General features: G+C 39.1%; 1 protein-coding gene across 7 annotated transcripts in view; it reads right to left on the bottom strand.

Moving 5' to 3' along the window:
* The window catches only part of LOC125463139 (apoptosis regulator Bcl-2-like), a 225,602-nt gene that overhangs the window by 134,231 nt on the left and 67,866 nt on the right, over nucleotides 1-23,505 (bottom strand). The window contains exon 2 of one of the 7 annotated variants that reach the window (XR_007249766.2): nucleotides 6,193-6,335. The exons of the other annotated variants lie outside the window; for them this stretch is intronic. The gene's annotated coding sequence lies outside the window, so the exon portion shown is untranslated. The remainder of the gene's footprint in view (nucleotides 1-6,192; nucleotides 6,336-23,505) is intronic. 7 annotated transcript variants of the gene reach the window in all.

Raw genomic sequence — 23,505 nt, 5'->3', positions numbered from 1 at the left:
TTTAACAAAATGTGCTTCTCAATCATTTAACACTCAAGGCTTCCTCGATCTCATTCAACTCATTTCACTACAAGAACAAAGTAGATTGAAAATATCACAGAAGGCCTCATTTTTCAAAGCAGTGAACTTGCTATCCAATGCCTAACCATGAGTTTAGAAGGAACACTGATTTTTCAGAGTCTGAATTCCTGCAGAGTGGATTGAGGACTTTCAACAAGATTCTCAAGGATACAGAGCGATCACACCATGTGCAAGTTCACCAAATGCACTACTTTTGTCCCACATTATCCGAATGGAGTGGAAAATAAACCTCAAAGATGTATCTTGCTCCATTTTTCACACTACTTACTTTGAATCATTAATATTGATGACTGCTATTCTTTTCAGAACACTAATTAGCATGTTGAAAGTCAAACCATGCAATATGATGATTCTGTTAATTCAGGAGATTCCACTGAGTAAATAGTTTGCAAGAATTGGCTGCTTTGCTGTACTTGCAAGCTGCAGTTCACAAATTTAAAAAAAGATACACAAAGATAAGCTGGCAAGAAGCTACTTCAAGCAAATGCGTAAGTGAAGTCATAGCCAGCAACTGAAGCCTTATTCTATACACGCATAGAAACTTCCCAAGTAATTGTAGGAGTGTGATTCTTACTTGGCATGCAGATTTTCCTTTGTAACTTCTATTCGATAAAAACCATTGTAGGCACCAACAACCACATCTCAGTACTAGTCACTCATTAATGCAATAGTGCATTATTTTAAATAATTATGGGGTTTAGTTAATGAATAGTTAAAGCCTACAGTCGTTTCTCAAACAGGAAGCTAGACATCTATCATTTATTCACTCAGCAGTGAGCAGTTGCTAGCAAGCATTAATGCAACATCTCCTGTACAGTGCTTTTACAAGCTGGGTCCGGTCACTTTTCTCCTATGCAATTTTATATGTGCTCTACAGGAAGCACTAAAAAGTGACAAAAGATTGTATTGCATCAAAACCACCTAATTTCTTAGAACGAAGTTAGTTACCACTACCGGTGTTCTTAGAGTTCAAGTAATACAACCTAACACTTCAACTAATTATAACCAATGAAAACCCACGGTTCATGTTCACCTGGTTTTTAAAGTATTTGCATATTCTGGACTAATGCCACAACAATGGACCGAGCATAATGCAGGGCTCTGTAACATGAAACAAAATCTCAGTCATAACAAAAAAGGGTTCTCCCCACTACCCCAAACTAGGGCTGCAATGGGACATGGCAGCCAATCAGAAGAGTTTCAAAATCAGCATGTGTAAAAAGTCCCTGTCCACTATAAATAATTCTTCCTAACCTAGCTACTGTTTCAGTTTGACTTTTTGGCCAAGGTTACTCAAAAGATAGATTGTCAAAACAAACATATTTGTTGTGAAATTATCTATAATTAGTATTTTTTAAAAATAAGACTCTAGATCTGGCAAAAAGTTTAAAGTGCAAATGTAAAGACACTCATATCAATGCATCAAGATAAATTAGAAAGGCACCAAATTAAAAAATGGAAATACAATGCACAAATACGTTAAAATGTTGCCAAATTATAGTTTCTTAAAGAACTCTTGCAAAACACCGTCTATTAGCCGTTGGCACTCAATTTGCCATAATATTTCTACAACTTCTGTTTTACTCAGCTACACTCGCAGCTCCAATGCTGATATGTCTTAGATCTCAGTGACACTATGGATGGAGATTTTCCATTTACTGAACAATCATTCAACAGCAAATCAAATGTGAAAACGTGATTCCTGTCAGGGAAAAGAATCTCAATTTTTCACCCAAGGTGTTAACAGCGAGATGAGAATCTCATTAGTGAGCAATGACAGGCTCATCTGCAAGCTTTAATAATCGCCTTATTGCTTATTTCCAGCTCCCTTATATGAGGATGGCAGCTTCCTATTCTCTGACAAGGTGGAGAGAAATTAGATACTGACAATTCTTGACATGACAGTCAGAGCAGGCTCCAGCTTGCCACTTGCTCCTCTGGGCCACCACTTGGCCAGGATTTCCCAACATCTCAAGGCACACTTCACAGGCAGTGAGCACTTGCACCCTCTTACCACAGAGGTTGACATCAGACATGCACCAGCCTCAGCATATCAATGACTCATCCTACATATGGTTATCCACTTGAATGCTGCAATGAAAACTTGCATTATGATGTTGCTACCAGACCTATGTACGCAGAGACAAGCAACTTAGTCTCATAGCATTCGCTCACTTTGTGCCAGCTTGGATGCTCACTGCATCTCTGCCTTGCCAACTCATTCAGAACTTATAGACTCTCAATATTTTGTCTCATCCTACCCTTTAAGTGGACACAAAACCAGGCAGCTTGTCATGTTTACCAGTCGTGATCAGTCAAGGGGTAGATGTGTTGCTGTATAGCACTGTGTAACATCAACATGACATGTACTCCATATGTCAGTAACTCAGGTGGCAAATGCAGTGCTTGTGTTTCAACTAAATGATCATGCCTCAAAGTCTACAGGGAGCAGTCCTCAATTAAGTCAAGAGAAACTGCCATCGATACCACCAAAGCCAGTTAGTCAAGGGCAGCATTTGATCTCAGTTCAGCTGCTTGGACACAGTCGGCCATTTGGGGTGATCCGAGACAAAGACAGAGACAATCTCTGACGCTATTGAGTACATTTGGGCTGAGGTAAAAAGAAAACAGCAAAAGACAACATCGGTAACAGTAGTGTACAAACACCCAAGCAGACACAACTCTGATGGAAAGCCTATAAATCAATAAATAATTGGAGCATGTAAAAATAATTATGGATGAATTTAATCATGTTGATTGGGTTAATCAAATTGGAAAGGGTGGCTACAGCAAATTCATGGTATGCATTATGGATAGATTCCTGGAGCAATACGTCATGGAGCCAACCAGGAAATAGGCTATCTTGGGTTTGGTAGTAGGTAATGAGGCAAGTTTAATAAATGACCTCAATGTAAAGATCCCCATGGTAATAATGTTCATAACATGACTGAATATCAAATTCTATTCAAGAATAAGAAAGCTAGGTTGGAAACAACTGTTTTTAACTTAAAAGGGAATTACAATAAAATAAGGATAGAGTTAGCTAAAATTAACTGGGCGGATAGATTTGGAGGAATGACAGTAAGGAACCAGTGATAGACATTTTTTTAAAAAAAGATAACTCAGGACTCTCAGGAAAAATAAATCCCTGTAACGAGGAAAGATTCTAAGAAAAGGATAAACTAATCATGGCCAACCAAGGAAGTTCAGAAAAATATGGTGTTTCAAAAAAAAACAAATAAGGAAACCTAAGTCAGCGATAGTTCCAAAGACTGCTGGATTCTCAATTTTATCCCAAAGGAGAACTAAAAAAGCCAATAAAGATAGAGAAAATAAACTACATTTAAGACTGACATAGATTCTTGATCAGTAGAGGAAATCAAGAGTTATTGGGAAAAGGCAGGAAAGTGGATGTGAGGAATGTCGGATTAACCATGCTCCTTCTGAATGGCGGAGCAGACGGAGAGCTTCAAAGGCCTACTCCTTTTCCTATTTCTTATGATCTTATGGGTCAGGGGTTCCAATATCACTACGGTCAATTGAGTGGACCATGGTCAATCCGGCAGGTCAAAAGGAACCAGTCCAGGAATTAACATTCGCTCAAATTGTGCAGAAATCAGTCATGGTCCGGTCACTCATCAGTTGGGGCTGTCCCTTCTTAATTGGCCAGGGGTGTGGCAGTCAATAGTAAACAATCACATAACCAGCCCTCTCTGACCTTGTTAACTGATATCGTCAAGAGTTGTTCCCCCTCTTTTTCAAGTTTGCATCACCATCTCCTCACAAAATATGACCCTTGAGGCACCATTCTCCCAAACTACCGTCCCATTTCCTGTCACTCCCTTTCTTCTCCGAAGTCTTTGAATAGGTTATCATTTCCCAAATCCAATCCTGTCTTTCCCAGAACTTCATGTCCAAACCCCACACCCCCCAGTCAGATGTTTTCCCTTGCAAATGTATTGAAACTGCTCTTCACCATGTTATGAATGACAACCTATGTTGAATAAAGTTGAACATTTTGTCCTCGACCTGTCTGCAACCTTTGACATGGCTAACCATAACACCTAACCACCACTTCTAATGCCTCTCCATTCTCATCCAGCTGGCATCATTCTGACTCATCCAGCTATGACCAGAGAATTATTTGCAATGTTGTTTTTTGCTTCTGCACTGTTACCAGATAATGCTGCCACATTATCCTCATGCATAGCTTTCGGTCTTACCTATATGCTGGGGGGGGGAAAGAATTCCCCCATCTCACCACTTTTCATAACTCCTTCACTGTTGCTAAAATATCAGAGCAATTAACTGCCACCTTGTAATGGATGAAGTGATATCTCATCCAGTTAAACACTGTTAAGTTTGGAGCTACAGTATTTGGTCCCTGCTCTATCCTCTGTTCTATAGCAACTGACTCCATTCCCTTTCCCTGGCAACAGTTAGAAATTAATACAGTCATTTGTAACATCAGGTTCAAATTTTATCCTGAAATGAACTTCTGTCTTCACGTTCATGCTAGGACTGTATATTTGCATTTGCATAACATTTTCTGACTTCATCCCTCTGAGCTCATGCCCTTTGTTCAAAGCTGGGTTACTTCTAGATTCAACCATTTCAAAACATACCTGGCTGGTCACTCACATTCTACTCACTGTAAACTTGATCATTCAAAATTTTTCACTCATGTCTTAATTCACAGCAAGTCCCATTCCTTTAATCACTCCTGTGCTCATGCAAAACTTCAATTTTAAAGTTCTCATCCTTGCTTTCAAGTCCCTTTTATGGCTTTCCTTCTGCTACCTTTGTAATCTCCCCCAGAACTACAATCCTCAAAAACATTTGTGAGCATCTTGTATGGGCCTCTATTGCATCCCCATATTAATCGCACTGTGATTGGTGGCTGTGCCTACAAAAGGCCCTGTGCCCCCCTCGCCTTACGTTCCACTTTAAGGTACGCCTAAGATATTTCTCTGACCAAGCTTTTGGCTATCTAACTGAAAACCCTCCTGTGTGGCTTGGTGTCATACTTTGCTTTTTTATGCTCCTGTTATGCACCTTTGGACATTCCATTACACTAACTATTCCAAATTAATACAAGTAATTTTGCTTTGCCTGGTTTGGCTCAATTGCTTTTACGTGATCACGTTTTTAAATTGTATTCTCTAGGAGAAGCTTAACAAGGCTTTGTCAAATAATACCATGCCAAGTAGCTACCACAGAATAATGGCTAGCTCAAGAATAATGATAGCTGAGAATGTCTATGTATTTGGCACTATACAATCTGAATGTCATTCTTACAGGGAACACCATACAGTATGTCAAACATTAAATGATTAGGGTAATCATGAAACTAATTTACCAGAAGATGCTGACAAATATCTCTGCATCAGCGTTTAACTTTATCGAAAGATTCCATTTACGAGCATTTTCCTCCCTTTTTTAAATGCCAATAGAATGATTACCTTGCGGTTTTCAGCTCTGACAACAGGTTATACCCATAAGATTACCTGGTCTTATTTTTCAACAGGCACCAAGAGGTTTCCCGTATATTTCCAGAATTTTCTGGTTTTGTTTTTTATATAGACAATTATGTTGTAATTTCAAATGTAAAGCAAGTGTACAGGTGTTATAAACATATATGTTTGTCCCGTTCTCTACTACATCCTGAAATTATAAGATCATAACTTATACATTTTACCTCAAATCCTTCATAAAGAATGTTTCCAGTTTGTTTTCAATTCAAAAATGGGATTACTATCACAGAGAACAGATTTTGAACTCTTGATTCAAACAGCATAGCAGGGGAAACAGTTTAAACATTAGACCTGAGTAACAGGAAAGAAATGAAATAATCTTGTCAATAGTGGGCCAGGCTCCACCACACCATGACTTGACAGACTCACCTTAGGGCTAGTTGAACAAGTCACCAAGGGTGTCCACCATCAACATGAATTAAGGCTTCTAAGTAAGAGATTTACAATGGGCACAACTATCCTCTGGCAAGGACAAATAACTGGGCAAGTTGGGCCCTGAGAGATATCGGATTCCTTCTCACCACCTCCACAATTAAGTGCTGGATGCGAGGATACATCAGACACCTTCTGCTCTTACCATTCAAAGGATCAATTAATGGCTCCTGAAGGACCCCAATTCATCACTGGCCCAATTATTTAGTGGGGAAGAAAAGTTACAGCAATATACTGCTTATGCTGGAGATGTGAAATAAAAGCTGAAACTGCTGTCTGGCCACAACCCTGGAGACAAAAAACAAAAAAGTTAACATTTTGACTATAATATCTCTTCTTCAGACTGAGAAAAGACGATTTTTATGTTGTTGATAAAGGGAGAGGATGAGAGACTGCAGATGAGATGGCAGACTGAACAAAGGACAAAGGGAGAACTAGCCCCAGACCTGCATCTTTCTCTAGTTTGTCATCTAGTTCCGCTTATGTTCTAAGGTGTTTCTTATCCACAAGACCCTGTTCCAGCTAAGGTATAGCTATTCAAGTTCCCCTTGTTCAGAGTGCTAAATAGTTGTAATTTGTAATTAATTCTATATCATACCTAAGAATAATTTGGCAAAACAAAGATATTGAGAAAATAAACATTAGCACAAGGACACACAACCTATGAAAGAATCATACTTAGATACGTACAAACATTTTGCACATACGTAAATTAGACATCCAGTGAAGTCTATTATAAAAAAGACAAAATTTGGGTTCTTGTGGTAAAGTGGCATGTCCCTATCTCTGGAACAGGAAACTCAGGTTCAAGTCCCACCTGCCCCAGAGGTGTGCAATAATATCTCTGAACAGGTTGATTACAAAATAAAAGACAAGATGCTGATGCAAGATTAGTCATGTTATTGGGTTTTTGTTTAACATAGCAGTATTGAACTCTCCAGTCAGCAGTTTCAGGGAAATAAATATGTTAGAAGAAAGAATTTTCATTAATTTGCCCAATTAAACAAATACTGATGTTAATTGTTAATGATTTTTCACATGGAAAACACTCGATTAAAATTGGTTTAAAAAAAAAGACTCACAACCACAACTCAAAATTACAGAGTTGAGATAAGATGACAACAGAAAAAGACAACTATGTCATCAGTGTAGACGAGAAAATATGCAATATTTATAATACATTCACTCATGGCTTTGCTAACAATGACATGGATTGGCTTTACAATGACTAAATAAAACAAACCGCACCATTACAAAAAAGTGTCACCAAAGTCCTAACAGATGATAGTGCTGCTCTCTCATTAGAAACAGATGACTGATGATGGTTTAACCTAAGAGTCACCATACCACAGGTAAGAGTGGAAGTAGAGAAGGAGAGTGCCACATAATAACCTCATCCAATAAGGAATTTAACCCCATTGTTGTTGTCATCTGCAGCACCAACCACCCGTCCAGCCAGCATTACAAAGTAATATCATAGTAAGACAAAATTTTGCAACTTCTATTTCTCCATAATTTTTTTGCACAAAGTTAAGCAATCCTACAAACAACAAACCAGATCCAAGCTCTGTAGTCTTGCTGCATTCAGACATAAATGATTATGGACAACTAAACAACAGGTGGAGGTGTCTCCAGAAATATCTCCATTCTCAATATGGGAACATAAACATCATTGCAAAAAGACAAGGCTGAAGCATGTTTAACCAACTTTAATCAGAAGCACCAAGCAGCTGATCCAACTTGGCCTCCATCTGAAATCACAGCATTGCAGATATCATTCTTCAGCCAATTTCATGCACTCCAAATGATGTCAAATAACAGATATTACCATTCTGTCTTTAGGACTGAAAACCTGTGCTCCACAACCATCTGTGACACCAGTCTAGCTGTTTCAATACAGAGAAAACACTGACATCTATAAATACTTTCATGACAAGAGCAAGTCATAGGCTGGGAATCTGTGATGAGTAGCTCACCTCTTGTCTCCCCAGTGCAGGTCCACAACCTAGAATACACAAATCGAAGAGCGATGGAATACACTCCACTAGCCTTGATGACTGCCGCTCTAACAAATCTGCTCATGGCCAAGCAGTTGATTAGGACCCCACACACAACCTTAGAGATTCACTCTTTTTCTACCAATGAGGCACAGTAGCAGCAAACTGCATCATTTACATGAGATAGGTCACCAAGGCTCCTTCAATTACACCTTCAAAATGCGTGACCTCTACCACCTACAAAGGCAAAGACATCCTGACGACCCTATCCTCCGTTCCCCATTCCCCTGCCCCACGGGCCCTCTCTTGCCCCTACTCCCTAAGTCACGCACCATCCTGACTTTGGAACACCAAAACTGTTCCTTCATAGTCCCTTTCCAAAGCAGTGGAACTCCCACCCTTACAGCATTATGGGTTTACACAGCAAGGGAAAGGGGACAATGGAATAAAAGATCTGTTATGGATTGGAAGGTTGGAGAGATTACATGTCAAAAGGGATGATATACCTCTACCACTTGTACTGCACTGGTTCAAGGTAGCAGTTCACTATGATTTTCTCAAGGTCAATAAACGCAGAACTTGCCAGTGCGACAAAATCCCATGCATAAATAAAAACACTTTGAAATGATGATTCAACGGATCATTTTCAAGTCAGTTGGCAAAATTAAAGAGGTCTTAACAGCACGTGTAGTTGCGTCTTTCCATTCACACTGGGAATTCTAAGAACACGCAAACTCGGTAGTTACACTTTTCCTTCAACTGATAGCATTGTTTTAGGGAAAACCTGGGCTATGTCATTCTTAGATAATGGGAACTGCAGATGCTGGAGAATCCAAGATAACAAAGTGTGAAGCTGGATGAACACAGCAGGCCAAGCAGCATCTCAGGAGCACAAAAGCTGACGTTTCGGGCCTAGACCCCTCTCTGATAAAGGGTCTAGGCCCGAAACGTCAGCTTTTGTGCTCCTGAGATGCTGCTTGGCCTGCTGTGTTCATCCAGCTTCACACTTTGTTATCTATGTCATTCTTAAACGCATACATTGTGAACTTAAACGAGAGGTGTTTTCAACACCAACTTACACTTCCTAAGCATTCACTGCCCAGAAAAGAATCTCTAAAAATTCACATAGGTCTTATGGTACAGCTGTAATGTCCCTACCTCTGGATCTGAAGATCCATCTCCAAAATCCATCTCCCCATAGAATGTGAAAACAGCTTAAAAAAAGGCTTATAGCAATATGGATACAGTAATAACGGACCAAACAGAAGAGATATGAACAGGGTTTATTCAAAGATGATGGTCTGAGGATCGTGTTTCTTGACAGTGGGTGAATAACAAAATAATAATCATTTTACACAAATGACCATCCCCAGTAAGAGACAGACAATCTTACTATCACTCCTTGACATCCAATAGTGTTATAATCACTGAATCTACCACTATCAATATCTCAGGGGAGGGGTTACCTTGACCTGAAACTGAACTGGACTCACCATATAAATATAGTGGCTACAAGCGCAGCTCAGAAGATAGGAATTCTGTAGTGAGTAACGCATCTCCCCAAACCCTCTGGACCATCTACAAATGCATGAGTCAGAAGTGTGACTGAATACTCTAATTTGCCCAGACTGGTGCAGCTCCAACAATGCTCAAGAAACTTGGCATCATCCAGGGCAAAGCAGCCTATTTGATTATCACCACATTCACTAACATCCAGTCCCTCCACCACCCATACTCATTGGTGGTAGCATGTACCATCTACAAGATGCACTGCAGAAATTCATCGAGTTCCCTCAGACAAGACCTTCTGAACCTTCACAACTACTCCCATCTTGAAGTGCAAGGACAGCAGATACATGGAAACATGACCACCTCCAAGTTCCCCTCCAAGCCACTCACCACTTTCACTTGGAAATATACAACCATTCCTTCACTGTTGCTGGGTCAAAATCTCTTCCTAACAGTACTGTGGATTTATCCACAGCAGCATTGACTGCGGCAGTTCAACAAGGCAACTCATCACCACTTTCTCAAGGGGCAACTAGGAAACAGCAATAAATGCTGCACTAGCCAGCAATGCCCACATGTCCATGAATTAATTTTTAAAAAATAATGCCTTAAATGACTCAAAAATATTAAATGTGTTATATAAATGCTAACACGTGGAAACAGTGTTTCAGTGGATAAGAGTTAAGATGCTTAAAAGAAACAAAAATTAAAGAATGGACAAGCACCAGAAGACCTAAGAGTAGATACATGTAGATAGATTTGGAGAAGAAACTGTGCAAGTATAGAAGATCAACACTGTTTACGTACATGCAGTCTGTGAAAAAGTCAAGAAGAATGAGGAAAATTGAGCAACAATCTTAATCCACAAAATATTATTGATGACTAGAAGTAGTTTAGATCTTTTCTGTTGTCATGCTAAAAAAATTGATTAGGTTATGGGGGATATAAGAGTGAAAATGGAAGCATTTTTGTGAAGCAATTATAAATTCAAATGCACTAGAAAGAAAGGGAAGTTTAGAGATAGTGTAATAGTTCACAGTACATTTTATGTCGTGCAACAGGGACTCCGCTCATGTGACTGTCTTTTGCTACTTCTGATAATAGGATGAGGAGGGGAGGTGAATGGCTAAGAGTGGGATGAGTTGTCTGAACAGGAAGCACAATTTGTAGAAGAAATGTTTATTAACAACTAGGGGAATGAAAACAAGAGTAGACTTACTAGGAGTGTATACAGAAGGGATAGTTTGAAGGAAAAGTGAATATGGAAGAATAAAGGATATTGAGGTCAGAGCTCTGGAAAAGTAAATTGAGTGGAAGATGCACAAAAAAGTGCCTTACAGCAACCATAAAAGAGAGAGAGTTGCAGTGAGCATAATGAAGAACACTTCAGTGTAGACTCAGGATGATAATTAGACCTTTCTGTGAAGGATAAAACAAGTCTGGGCCAGTGGAGGGTTCAGTTGGGAGATTCAAAGCAAGTCAGGTTGCTATTGGGTAATTATTTGAAGCAAGCTTTTACGGAGAAAGATGAATAGTGGGAGACAGTTTGGATGGTCTCCAGGGAAGAGTAGGGTAAAACACAAAAAGGAAGAATGACCTCCTTCTGTGCTGTAAACATTGTTGATTCTAAGTAAACACAGGGTGAATGCAAAGATCAAGCTCATTAACAGATTTAATGCATTGTGGCTCAGTACGTTCTACTGCTCGAGAGTTTGTAAATTAATCATTATTTCTGTCTAAGACTTCCCCAATGTCTTGTCCAAGGCTGACCAAAAAGTCCTTATCTTTGCTAGTTTGTAACATCTTGATGTACTGGACAGTAAGAGCTCATGTACTGTATTCTGTTGAAACACAATGGCATCTGACTTACCACAAGAGCTACCTTCTTGATTCATTCAATAAATGATATTAATATTGGATGTCTGGCATGAAAGCATATTTTGTTACAGATGCAAAAACATTATAAAACAAATGCATATGCTTAACAGTGAGTAGTTCTATATAGCTCATACAATTATTCTGATCAAATTATGCATTCTTTAAAGGCAAAGGCAAATTATTAAGTAAACAAAAACTATACGTGACTCCAGAACTCAGCAATGTGGTTGACTCTTCACTGTCCTCTGGACATTTAGGGATGGGCAATAAATGCTGGCCTAACCAACAAAGCCCTTATCCCATGAATGAATAAGAAAAACTTCAGATTACTTAATATAATGGTTGTTTGATCAGGAAACTTTATAGCGTATAAAACGCCTACACTTATAAAACATATGACTTACTGTAAGCAATACCAATTGTAGGTCAGCAATTCATAATAAAAACATTTCATTTGCATGTATTTCCTTTCTTATAACACTTCCTGTGTCACATGTAAATTACAGACAAATTTCTTATGACAAATTGGGAGAAAAAAAACTGAAGGACTGTAATACTTAACTTTTCATTTCTTTATTTCTACCTATGTACCTTTGTCTCTAAGATGGCACCATAAGTGGCAACACTGAACTTTTCACTGCACTCATGTGAGTACATGTGGCAACAAACCTAATTCTATTCCCACTTTAGAAAAAGTAATGCAGTCACCTGGGATACACAGACAGCAGTCCAATCAGGTAGAAGGGCGAGGGATTATATAGATACGGTAAACTACAGTTTGCATTGAAGCACAAGATACAAGAGTTTTGGAAAACAGATAGGCTTCTTGTTCAGTACGTGGTTGATGGACTACGTATCAGAGGAATTAACTTATCTCTTAGGTGGCAGGAATAATAAGAATTTTCTAACAAAAACACTGTTCCTCAAAGCTCCTAATTCCAAATTCCTGTATCATTTTGTGGGCTCTCCAACTAGAATTACATTCTAGTTTTTTGCTAATGTACACTGTATGAATGATGGAAAAATGAGGTGAAAATGTAGATTTGAGTTACTCTATGTAACCAAGAGGAAACAAGTATGGTTTTAGCTTTGTCTTTACCAGGATTAGGAGTAGGATTAGAAGTAAAGTATACTCAAAGTTTGATTTCAGTGATTTGGATTCTATTACAATGTGTGGACAAGTTTTTAAAAAATGATTATTTGTTAGAAGTCTGCAGTGTGTTCAATCATTGATATATTTCAAAAGGTCAAACTGTCCATGGAAGAATTTATTGCAAATTTTTTGATAGGTTTTATCGAAGACAAAGTCAATCTAGACATTCTCGAGTCTGTGCTCGTGTTCAAATTAATAGATTTGAGCATGAATCCCAAAGACATTTGGTTCAATTTTACATTAAAGATTTTCTTTTAAACGAAGGCTATCTTAAAGAAATTTTTGAAAAGACAATTGATTCCCGCCTCCATCATGTCATAAATTGGAAGTACCATAACAGTACAGAGAATAGAGGACTCCATGATTCAAGACTGCTTGGTGTGGGGGTGGGGAGGAGGTTGCTAAACCTAGGCATTTGCACAAAGGTGAAGTTGCTGCATGACATTGAGGTGGACTGCATAAATCTATTAAACAGATTTACAGATGAAACCAAAATATTAAATTGGCATGGCAGCCAAAAGCAAATGAACTGTATTAAATCATTCCCTCGCATTTCTAAGTGTTTTTGCTGTGAGTTAAGGTATCACAACTCAAGGAATTATCTTAAAACAATGAATTGTGCTTTAATTACAAATCAAACAATTGAATTTTAAGTAATTCATAATTGTACACGATTCGGATGACCACTATGATGAGAATAAATGGCATAAAAATATTGTGTTTATTGCAAGTTGAGCTGCAAGTACCTTGCTCATTGATTCATTCAATTATGCTGTATTAGACAGCGGCTGCACCTCTGTTTCTAGAAACAGTACTGAGGCAGGGTCACCGGAACAGAAATGTTAAGTCTGACTTACCCCCCTCCCCCCAAACCAGACCTGCTGAGCTTTTCCAGCAACTTCTGACTTTGTTGCCTGCGTGTGGGGGACTTACTGGCTCAACTATTACTTGATACATATATCACACGATATTTTCAATAATTATTCCTTAACCACAATGCCAACAGAAGTTTTAATTTTTACTGGATGGTGGGAAAATAATCAATGCAATTTCCAAATCCTTGGCATCTGGCCTACGGATGTCAATAATCCTTTGTGAACTGCTCAGCAAAACAAAAGCCTGGTTTCTGGAATGGAACAGAATACAATAACGTCCTGATCCAGTGAACTGTCTTCTATATTACACAACAATCCCCCAGCCTCGGATGAATCAACTGTTTGTTCAGCTTTCTCTCCCACAGAAATGAACCACAAACTGATAACCCCTTTTCTGCAAAAGCCAAGAATTCCAAAAAGATTTGCAAAATGTGAGATTATTGCATAAGACTATCTGAGGGAGTCTTCATTTCTGGTGATATGGTCTATAATAAGGAACAGGAGAATAGGGAATGAAGAGGTTGTAATGGGAAGTCTGTAATATTACATGGGGAATCAGACTGCAAAGGCCCTGCCTCAAATATTAGAACCATATCACAAATTTTCAGATAGAGAATGTTGGAGAAGCTGGTAGTGGTCAGGTATTTTGACAGTTCCAGCCAGCGGGAGAAGATCTGATATTTTGAAGGGTAAATGTCAATGCATATAATCATTATGGTGAACAAGACAAACCGATCTCATCCAGACAGCATCTGCCTCAGCTACGTTTCTAAGTGGTGTACCAACCAGAGAGTTCAGATAATGGGAGAAAGACCACGATAGTGGGAACAGCAAGATGTAAATGGGTAAATGCAAAAGTTGGTTAAATATATAAGTAGTATGGCTCATGGATTGATAAAAGGGAGTAAAAGAATAGAGAATAAGAAAACATGGTTGAAGTAGAAGTAATTATTCAGGAGATAGGTCTGGAGAGAATAAGAGGTCATGTACAGTGGATAGAGAGAGAGATAGTAGGAACTGTTGATGCTGGAGAATCTGAAACAACAAGGTGTAGAGCTGGACGAAGGCAGCAGGCCAAGCAGCATCAGAGCAGGATGGGTCTGGACCCTTCTTCAGAAGTGAATTTCACCTTGTTATCTATGTACAGTGGATAGGCCTTTTTAGTAAGCAGTGTGACAGGAGTAGTCATGAGGGACCTTAACAAGATGGAGATTAAGAGTGTAAAGCTGGACAAGGCAGGCACAGTGTAGCAAAGATGCAAAGCCTTCTCAGCAAAATGACAAAGTCCATGTGGTTGAAAGCCATCAATAAATTAGAAGACAAAGCAGTAAGCAAGATTAAACAGCAATAGTTTAAAAAGCTGGGAAGAATTTAGAATATATTCAGAGGCAGCAGTTACATTCATCTTCAAGAAAGCAGCACACCAACAGTCTTCCTAGAGGGAACCTATAAGGTAATGACTGGATTAGCAGTCAAAGGTTTTGAGGAATGTTTCAGTGATAGAGATAAAAGTAGACTCATCTAGAATCAAAAAATCTCTACACAGCAGAATGAGGCCATTTGGCCTACTGAGTCCATACTTGACACTCAAAGGCATCATACCCAGACCCATTGCTCTACTCCATTCCTGTGATCTCATATTTACCCTAACTAATCCAATTAGCCTACATATTCCTGGACAATATGGGCAATTCTGTCAAATCACCTTGCACATCCTTAGACAGTGGGAGGAAAATAGAAACCTCCGAGGAAACCCACACAGACACAGGGAAAATGAGCAAACTCCACACAGACAGTTGCCCAAGTTTGGAATGGAACCTGGATCACTGATGGTGTGAGGCAGCAGTTGATTTGGAGTTTCTTTGGCCATATTAGTTACCTATGCAGGAAGCTGTAAATCCATAGCGCCATGTGGTTTTCCTACAGGGAAACCCGCTTCAAAAAGAGATGCTTCTTCAGCCTCTGAAGAAAGAATCCAACATGGACAGGAAACTGCACAAACAGATGCATTTATGGATTAAATGATGCATACCTAGAATGATACTTTCCAGTAAGGGCAGGTCTACTAAAGTTAGGCTGTGCACAACACTCTTGATATGATGGAAACCACTACAGCGTCTTCATGATTCATGAGTGTGAACTTTTGATTTTAGGGATTTGAAGAATACGTCATTGATCAGATTAGGAAGGAATTTAAAAATTGGTCATCTGGTCTCTCTTGCTTGTACATATCAGGGGGAGTCAAATGTAATTTTACATCAAGAATATTAAAATCAGAGAGGATCAATCCCTCATAATTGGTTACACCAGGTCATACGAAGAAAAATGCAGCTTCCTCCAAAGTTGAAATGGCACAACCCTGGAGTGTTATCAACAAAACAACTGGTGAGACACACAGACATGTCTCGATATGAGAATTAGTCTTAAGAAATACAATGGAGGTCACACCAATATTCCCAGGTTTAGGTGATCCAAGAGTATGATTTTTCATTTTAAGCAAATCCTCACATGCCAGCCTTAGTGATAGATTTCCTAGAGCAGGTGGGTTTGGTGTTCTATTCATGAGAGAGAATGGAAATGTTGCCCTTTGGCTTGGGAGCTGAAGAAAATAAGCAGGGAAAAGTCAGTCTACTGGCCACAAACCTGTGTACTATTTATCCAAGATCTTAGAAGAAATGTTATATGAAAAAGGGAATGAAAGGACCATACCTATAAAATACTATATGGATAATGAATTCCTTTATGATGGTATACCTTCTGTGAAACACCAAAATGACAGCAGCAGGCCTTAGAAATGTTCAAACTGATATGTGTAAATACAAATTATCATATTGTTTCATGGTTTTCTTCAGTAAAAATTCATGGAAGGATGATACGTCAATGTAAAAATGAAATTTGTTTCTCCGCCGATAAGTATATATACTTTTTTTCAATGCCTCTTAAAAGGGAATCTGGCAATATTATAAAAGATGTCCTTTAAAGTCATGGAGCAGTTCAACTACTGCTGACAATCTCAAAGAGCATTCTACCTTGTGCCACTCCCTGCAAATTATTCCCTTTTCAAATAATGACCTAATTCCTTTTTCAAAGCTTCAATTGATCCTGCCCCTACCAGACATTCAGATTGTGCATTCCAAATTCACTCACTGTCTAAAAAAGGTTTCTCTCGTGTTACTATTGCTTCCTTTGCCAATTGCCTTTTAAAATTGGTGTCCTCTGGTCTTGATCGTCCCTTCAATTGGAAGAGTTTCTCCCTACTTTTCTCATTTCCTACAAGTCTCTCATCATCTTGAATATCTCAAATCTTTTATTAACACTCTTCCTCAGAGAAAATCAGTCCTAACATTTCCAATTTTATACACATAACTGGGATTGTGTGTGCCTGGAATGTTCTAATGAATCGTTTTACCATCCAATCTAATGCTTTCTCATCCTTCGTAAAGTGTAATGCTCGGAATCAGGTGCAGGACTTAAACTGAGGCCAAACAAGAGGGTTTACACAAATTAGTCATAACTTCCTTGCTTTTGTACTGTCCCTATTGATAAAACTGTGCATGTTGTATCCTGCGTTAACAACTCTCCTAACCAGCCTGTCACCTTCAAAGATATATGCACATGTACAGAGAAGTCCCTCCATACTGGCATCCACTTTAGAATTACACCGTTTATAAGTAGGTGTTCTTCCTAACAGAATGAATTACTTTACACTTCTTTACATTTAAATATTATCCGTTATTTGACTGCCCATTCCACAGCTTGTGAGCTTTTGAAATTTTATATTATCCTCCTCATGGTTAACTAGACTTAAGTTTTATATGTGCAAATTTTGAAATTGTGTCCCATACAGCAAGGTCTAAATAATTATTATTTACATCACAAACCTCACTCTAAACTCTTAATTTAGCAATTAAGTTCTGATTAACTTAAGTGAATAATTCAGGTGCCAATGACATGGGTAGAAAGAAGAATGCAAACCTGCAGTTAGATCAATGAGACTTTGTGCGTTAAGGAAAGATTATTTAATCTTCTAAAAAAAGTTTAGGACACATTGCCAAGTATAATACTTCTGACCTTAAATACCGGCTTGCCATTCAAAATACCCCAAACAACGTCACAATGGATCCCCTGCATAAGGAATATTAAACATGGTCATACTGCAACAGCAAACAAAATTATCCTTCCTTTTCAGGGCAGCTTCATAGTTTACATTTCAAATTTGAGCCGACAGTTTTCAAACATATTTGATTGATACCTAATAAACATTAGCATTAAGATAAAATTAAATGGGGCTGAATTACACATGGAGGGCTGACTTCCCAGCAAAATGCTGGAGTTCACCAACACCCTCCCACAACTTGACCAGGTCATTCAGCTTTAAGTTTTTGATGGTGGTTCCTTGACCAATGAAAGGCAGAGCTTCCAAACATCTCCAAAAACAAACCCCACCTCATAAGCCAGTCAAATGGAGGCCCAGAGCTCCTCTCAGCACTAGCACCAAGCAGGAGTTATGGCTACTATCTGCGCTGCAAGTAGACTAAGGAGGTGGCGTTCAGCAACAGAGCCAAACATGCTGATACAGCAGAAATCTCCCTAGAGCCAAGATGACAGATGTCAGCAAGAGTTTGAGAAGGAACGTTGGTCAGGCCAAGTGGTGGAGGTTGAGGAGAGGAAAATGTGCGGGGAGGTGCCTCTGATTCACACAGTGGCCCCAGCAAGAGGCCCCTTTCTACTCCTGCCTTGAACAAGCTAACAGCCCACCAGGTTAAAGCTGCTGGGCTGCATGTTGAGTGCCAGCTGCGACAACTGCCTCCTTCATTAGGCCACTGTCAGGATGATGCCCTTAATTAGACGATAATTGACCACTTCAAAGGTTTCAATTGGGCCAGAGATGGGTATTCACCCAATATCTCCACTGCCTCAGTGGAAGCAGGAGTGGAAGGCCTGTGACAAATCCACCCACCTGTTTTCCTGCCAACCCCGTTACAAGACAGAAGACCAACCTTACACCTAATTAAAAGTGTGACAAATTAAAGCAAACCAAGCTGCATAAGTGGGCAAGAGTGTTCACCCCCAACATAATGTGCAAGCAGTTACACTCTACTGTAGGTTAGTAGCAAAGGTGGTTTGGTGAAAAGAGAACATTATGTATTTGTCAGGAATGACACTAGCCAATTACTTAAATTACTGTGGCTTTGAAACAAGAAATCAGCCCAAGTGATCAGTTGCATTATTGATGCAGTAACAAATACAAATGTAACTATTCTGAAGGCTTAAATTTTCCACAATCAAATTGGGGTGGAAGTAACTCATTCAGCCCTCCCTCTCACACACTTGTAAAGAACGAGGTGTTCATTACTTGCAGCAGTAAAGTCTCAAACTATTTGAATTTTGAAAGACTTAGTTGGAGACTTCAGCCCAGATTTACAGAGCTTCTAAGTTGCACCTTTATTATGCATCATAACCAAGCAGTGGAGGAAGAATTTAACAGTTAACATTTACACAGTGCAAATCATCTTTGAGTTCAGCACTGATAATTTCTGCCTAAATAGCTTGGATATTACTTTGAAGGCTTCAGAAGAGAAACAAAGAAAACAACACATGTAAATCTTGAGAAAACTACATTGATAATAAACATTGAATCATAAAAAAATTAATGTAGCACAACAGTACAACTAATGGGAATGATAGTACAGTTACAATTTCACTAAACTAGAATCTTGTTTAATAACTCCTACCAATGAGCATGAAACTGTCACATTGTCATTAAAGCCCACTTGCTTCACGTACGTGCCTTTCAGCAGAGAAAATCCGCAACCTTTACCCAAACTGGTATACATACAACTCCGGACCCATAGCAATGGGGGTTGGCAACACATTTGCAGTAGCCATGCCAAGTCCTAGCAATGCCAGGGTGCCAAGTTTCAAAGTAACTGAAAAAGTGTACCTGCTTGGCTATAGTCTAATGACTTAGGAGCTGAACCAATAAAGAAAGAATTACATTTGCAAACTAGAATAGTAATTATGCCTTGCTCAGTGTGGTTTTCTTTGTAAAATGCCAGTGAAGCATAAATTTCATTATCTTGTACTGCCTTATCTTTACTGGTCTGTGTTTGACAGTTACACCTTAATGTAAATCACTTTCTCATGGGTAATATCTCAACTGCTAAATCGGCTAAACCTTTACAAAGAAACAATTCGGTTAAACCCGACAGATTGGATTAGCAACCTGATGAACTGATAGCACTATAGTCACTAAGGTTTAAATACTAGGAAACGGGTATTCTTAGAAAATAAACACAAGCGTCTTAGCAAATTCCTGATAAAGCCAACGACATTAAAAAAACCACAAGCCACCAATGCACCCTATATATACACACACACACACACACACACACACACACACACATATATATACACACATATTTAAAGAGACATAACATACCAAATAACTTGGCCTATATCTTTCAAACAATTCAAAACCACTTTCTTCTCTGAATTCTGCATATGACTCTCTTGCCTCAATTACAGTAAAACTTTATAGTAGTTCAACATTTGATTCAAAAATGAAAGTTTACTTGGTAGGTAGCAACTGTTTGTTTCAATGTGTACCTTTATAGGATTACAAATATCATATTGGAAATCATTATGACTACGCATGATCACAAGTACAGCAACATGAACCAATTGTTTAGACGGCATAACCATTATTTTTATAGCTTTCACTTCTGTAATCACATGTAATCTGAATGTTCTGTTTTGAACTATCCATAATGCTATTAGTTTTAAGATTGTGATTGAAAAGTATAGAAAGAATCTAAAAGGTAAAGCTCTAAATTGGAGAAAGGGCAATTTTGATGTTATTAGGGAAGAACTTTCAGAAGTTGATTGGGGCTGGATGTTCGCCGGTAAAGGGGCAGCTGGTAAATGGGAAGCATTCAAAAATGAGATAATGAGAGTCCAGAGACAATATGTGCCTGTTAAGGTGATGGGCAAGGCTGTTACGTTTTGGGAATGTTGGATGACGACAGAAATTGAGGTTTGTTCAAAAAAAAAGGAAGCATTTGTCAGGAAGAAGCAGCAGGGATCAAATGAACCCCTAGAAGAGTATAAAGACTTTAGGAAAGTCTCAAGAGGAAAAACAGGAGGGCAAAAACGAGGCATGAAATAGCTTTGGCAAGTAGGGTTAAGGAGAATCCAAAGAGATTATACCAATACACTACAGACAGAAGGGAAACTAGAGACAGAGTAGGATCCCTTAAAGATGAGCAAGACCGAACCAAAGGAGATGGAGTTGGCGGGGGGGGGGGGGGGGGGGGGACACCAAACAAATATTTTGCATCAATGTTTATTATGGAAAAGGATATAGAAGATTTAGACGGTAGGGGCATGAATAGTGACTCGAAAAATGTCCATATTGAAGAGGTGGTGGTGCTGGATGTCTTAAAATGCATTAAAAAGGTGGCTGAAACCCTGGCACCTAATCAGAGTGTACCCTAGAACTCTGTGGGCAGCTAGGGAAGTGACTGCTGGACCCCTTGCTGAGATATTTGTATCATCGATAACCACAAGTGAGGTGCCAGAAGACTGGAGGTGGGCTAACATGGTGCACTATTTAATAAAGTTAGTAAGGATAGCCAAGAACTATAGACTGGTAAGCCTGACATCAGTGATGGGGAAGTTGTTGGAGAGAATCCCGAGGGACAGGATTTATATATGTTTGGAAAGGCAAGGACTGGTTAGAGAGTAAACACGGCTGTGTGTGCAGGAAGTCGTGTCTCACTAACTTGGAGTTTTTTTGTATAAGTAACGAATAGGACTGCTGAGTGCAGAGCAATGGATGTGATCTATATGGACTTCAGCACGGCATTCGACAAGGTTCCACATAGTAGACAGATTAGCGAGGTTAGATCACATGGAATACAGGGAAAACTAGCCATTCGGATACAGAGCTGGCTCAAAGGTAGAAGACAGAGGGTGGTGGTGGATGGTTGCACTTCAGACTGGAGGCCTGTTACCAGTGGTGTGCCACAAGGATCCGTGCTGGGTCCACTGCTTTTTGTCATTTATATAAATGATTTGGATGTGAAGGTAGGAGGTATGATTAGTAAGTTTGCAGATGACACCAAAAGTGGAGGTGTAGCGGACAGCAAAAGAGGTTACCTCAGAGTACAACAGGATTTTGATTGGATGAACTGTTTGGCTAAGGGGTGGCAGATAGAGTTTAATTTGGATAAATATGAGGTGCAGCATTTTGGAAAGTAAAATCAGGGCAGGACTTATACACTTAACGATAAGGTTCTAGAGAGTGTTGCTGAACAAAGAGACCTCAGAGTGCAGATTCATAGTTACTTGAAAGTGGAGTCGCAGATAGACAGGATACTGAAGGTGTTTAGTATGCTTGTCTTTATTGGCCAGTGCATCGGGTATAGGAGTTGGGAGGTCATGTTGCAGCTGTACATGACAATAGTTTAGCCACTTTTGGAGTATTGCATGCAATTCTGGTCTCCTTCCAACAGGAAAGATGTTGTGAAACTTGAAAGGGTTCCAAAAAGATTTACGAGGATGTTGCCAGAGTTGGAGGATTTGAGCAATAAGGGAAGAGAGCAAATAGGCTGAGGCTATTTTCCTTGGAACATTGGAGGCTGAGGGGTTACCAGACAGAGGTCTATAAAATCATGAGAGGCATGGATAGGGTGAGTAGCCAAGGTCTTTTCCCAAAGTGGTGGAGTCCAAAACCAGAGGGCATTGTTTCAAAGATGACGGGGGCAAGATTTAATAAGGTACCCAAGGGCCAAGTTGTTCACACAAATGTCGGTGCACGTATGAGCTGCCGGAGGAAGTGGAGGAGGCTGGTACAATTACAACATTTAAAAGGCAACTGGTTGGTATATGAATCAGAAGGGTTTAGAGGGAGTTGGGCTAAATGCTGGCAAATGGGACTAGATTTATCTCAGATACTAGTCAGCATGTACAAGTTGAATTGAAAGGTCCGTTTCCATGCTGTATAGTTCTATGACTCTAAATATAATTATTGCATTTTTTGAATATCAGACCTACCACTAAGAACTACAATGGCAACAACTAAATTATGTCTTGCACACAAACAGAAGCAACCATCACAAGACTAAACTGGTTAAAAACTATTTTATTATTCCAGCAAGAGAAAGCAGCACAAAATGGCAAGACTCTTGTTTAAGGCAGTTTTGGTTGACCACCTCCCTTTTTGGGGAATCATGTGTTATCAGCAGTATGTTAAACACCATCACTGTATGTCTCTATCAATTCCATTTTAAAACAATTTGCTACACATGTCGAAGATCAGAGATGACTTTTTCTATCCTGGAAAGAAAATGCTCAAGTAGCTGAATATAACATTTTTTTAACCACCCATATCTAGCTTATTTGCTCTTCTCTACATGAAAATATCTGGCTTCTGTTTAAGCATGCAGTCAAAATAAAAACAATGGCTTGGTCCCTGGCTCTGCATCTGGCAAGGGACTGTCATCCAATAAATGATACAAACACACCCTCCTCACAACATCCCACTTCCAGTTAAAGTTTTGTTCCTTGATTTCATGTTCTTGGAGTCCAACAGAATCTTCAGCTGTGCAAGCTTCAAAAGGCAGTGACATTAACATCTTCAATGCATCGGTATTGGTAACAGGAATATGTTTAACTCATGGCAACAATGCAAAATTAGTGATTTTGAACCACTGCCCATTCCATTTCCTAGTAAAATCAGGTGACTGTAAAGGAAAGTTTGACGAGAATATATCAGGTCGCCAAATTGCCCTATGCTAATATCAAGCTAATTTTAATGTTTGCTCAATGTGTGAAATTCGAAAATTTCGTTTGAATTTACCACTAAAAAGATCTTGAAGACAAATATCCAAAAGTGACTTACTACCAAGATACTACAAATTTAAAGCTTGGTTTTGCAGAATAAGCAATGCAACAGCTCCCAAATTAATTTATTTACAATTAACTCTACGTAGTACATATACCATTTACAGATCAAAACAAGATATTTGAGCATATAAATAGAA

The sequence above is a fragment of the Stegostoma tigrinum genome, chromosome 2, assembly GCF_030684315.1.
Source record: "Stegostoma tigrinum isolate sSteTig4 chromosome 2, sSteTig4.hap1, whole genome shotgun sequence".
NCBI classification, from domain to species: Eukaryota; Metazoa; Chordata; class Chondrichthyes; order Orectolobiformes; family Stegostomatidae; genus Stegostoma; species Stegostoma tigrinum.
This window is presented reverse-complemented; position numbering and strand designations above follow the sequence as displayed.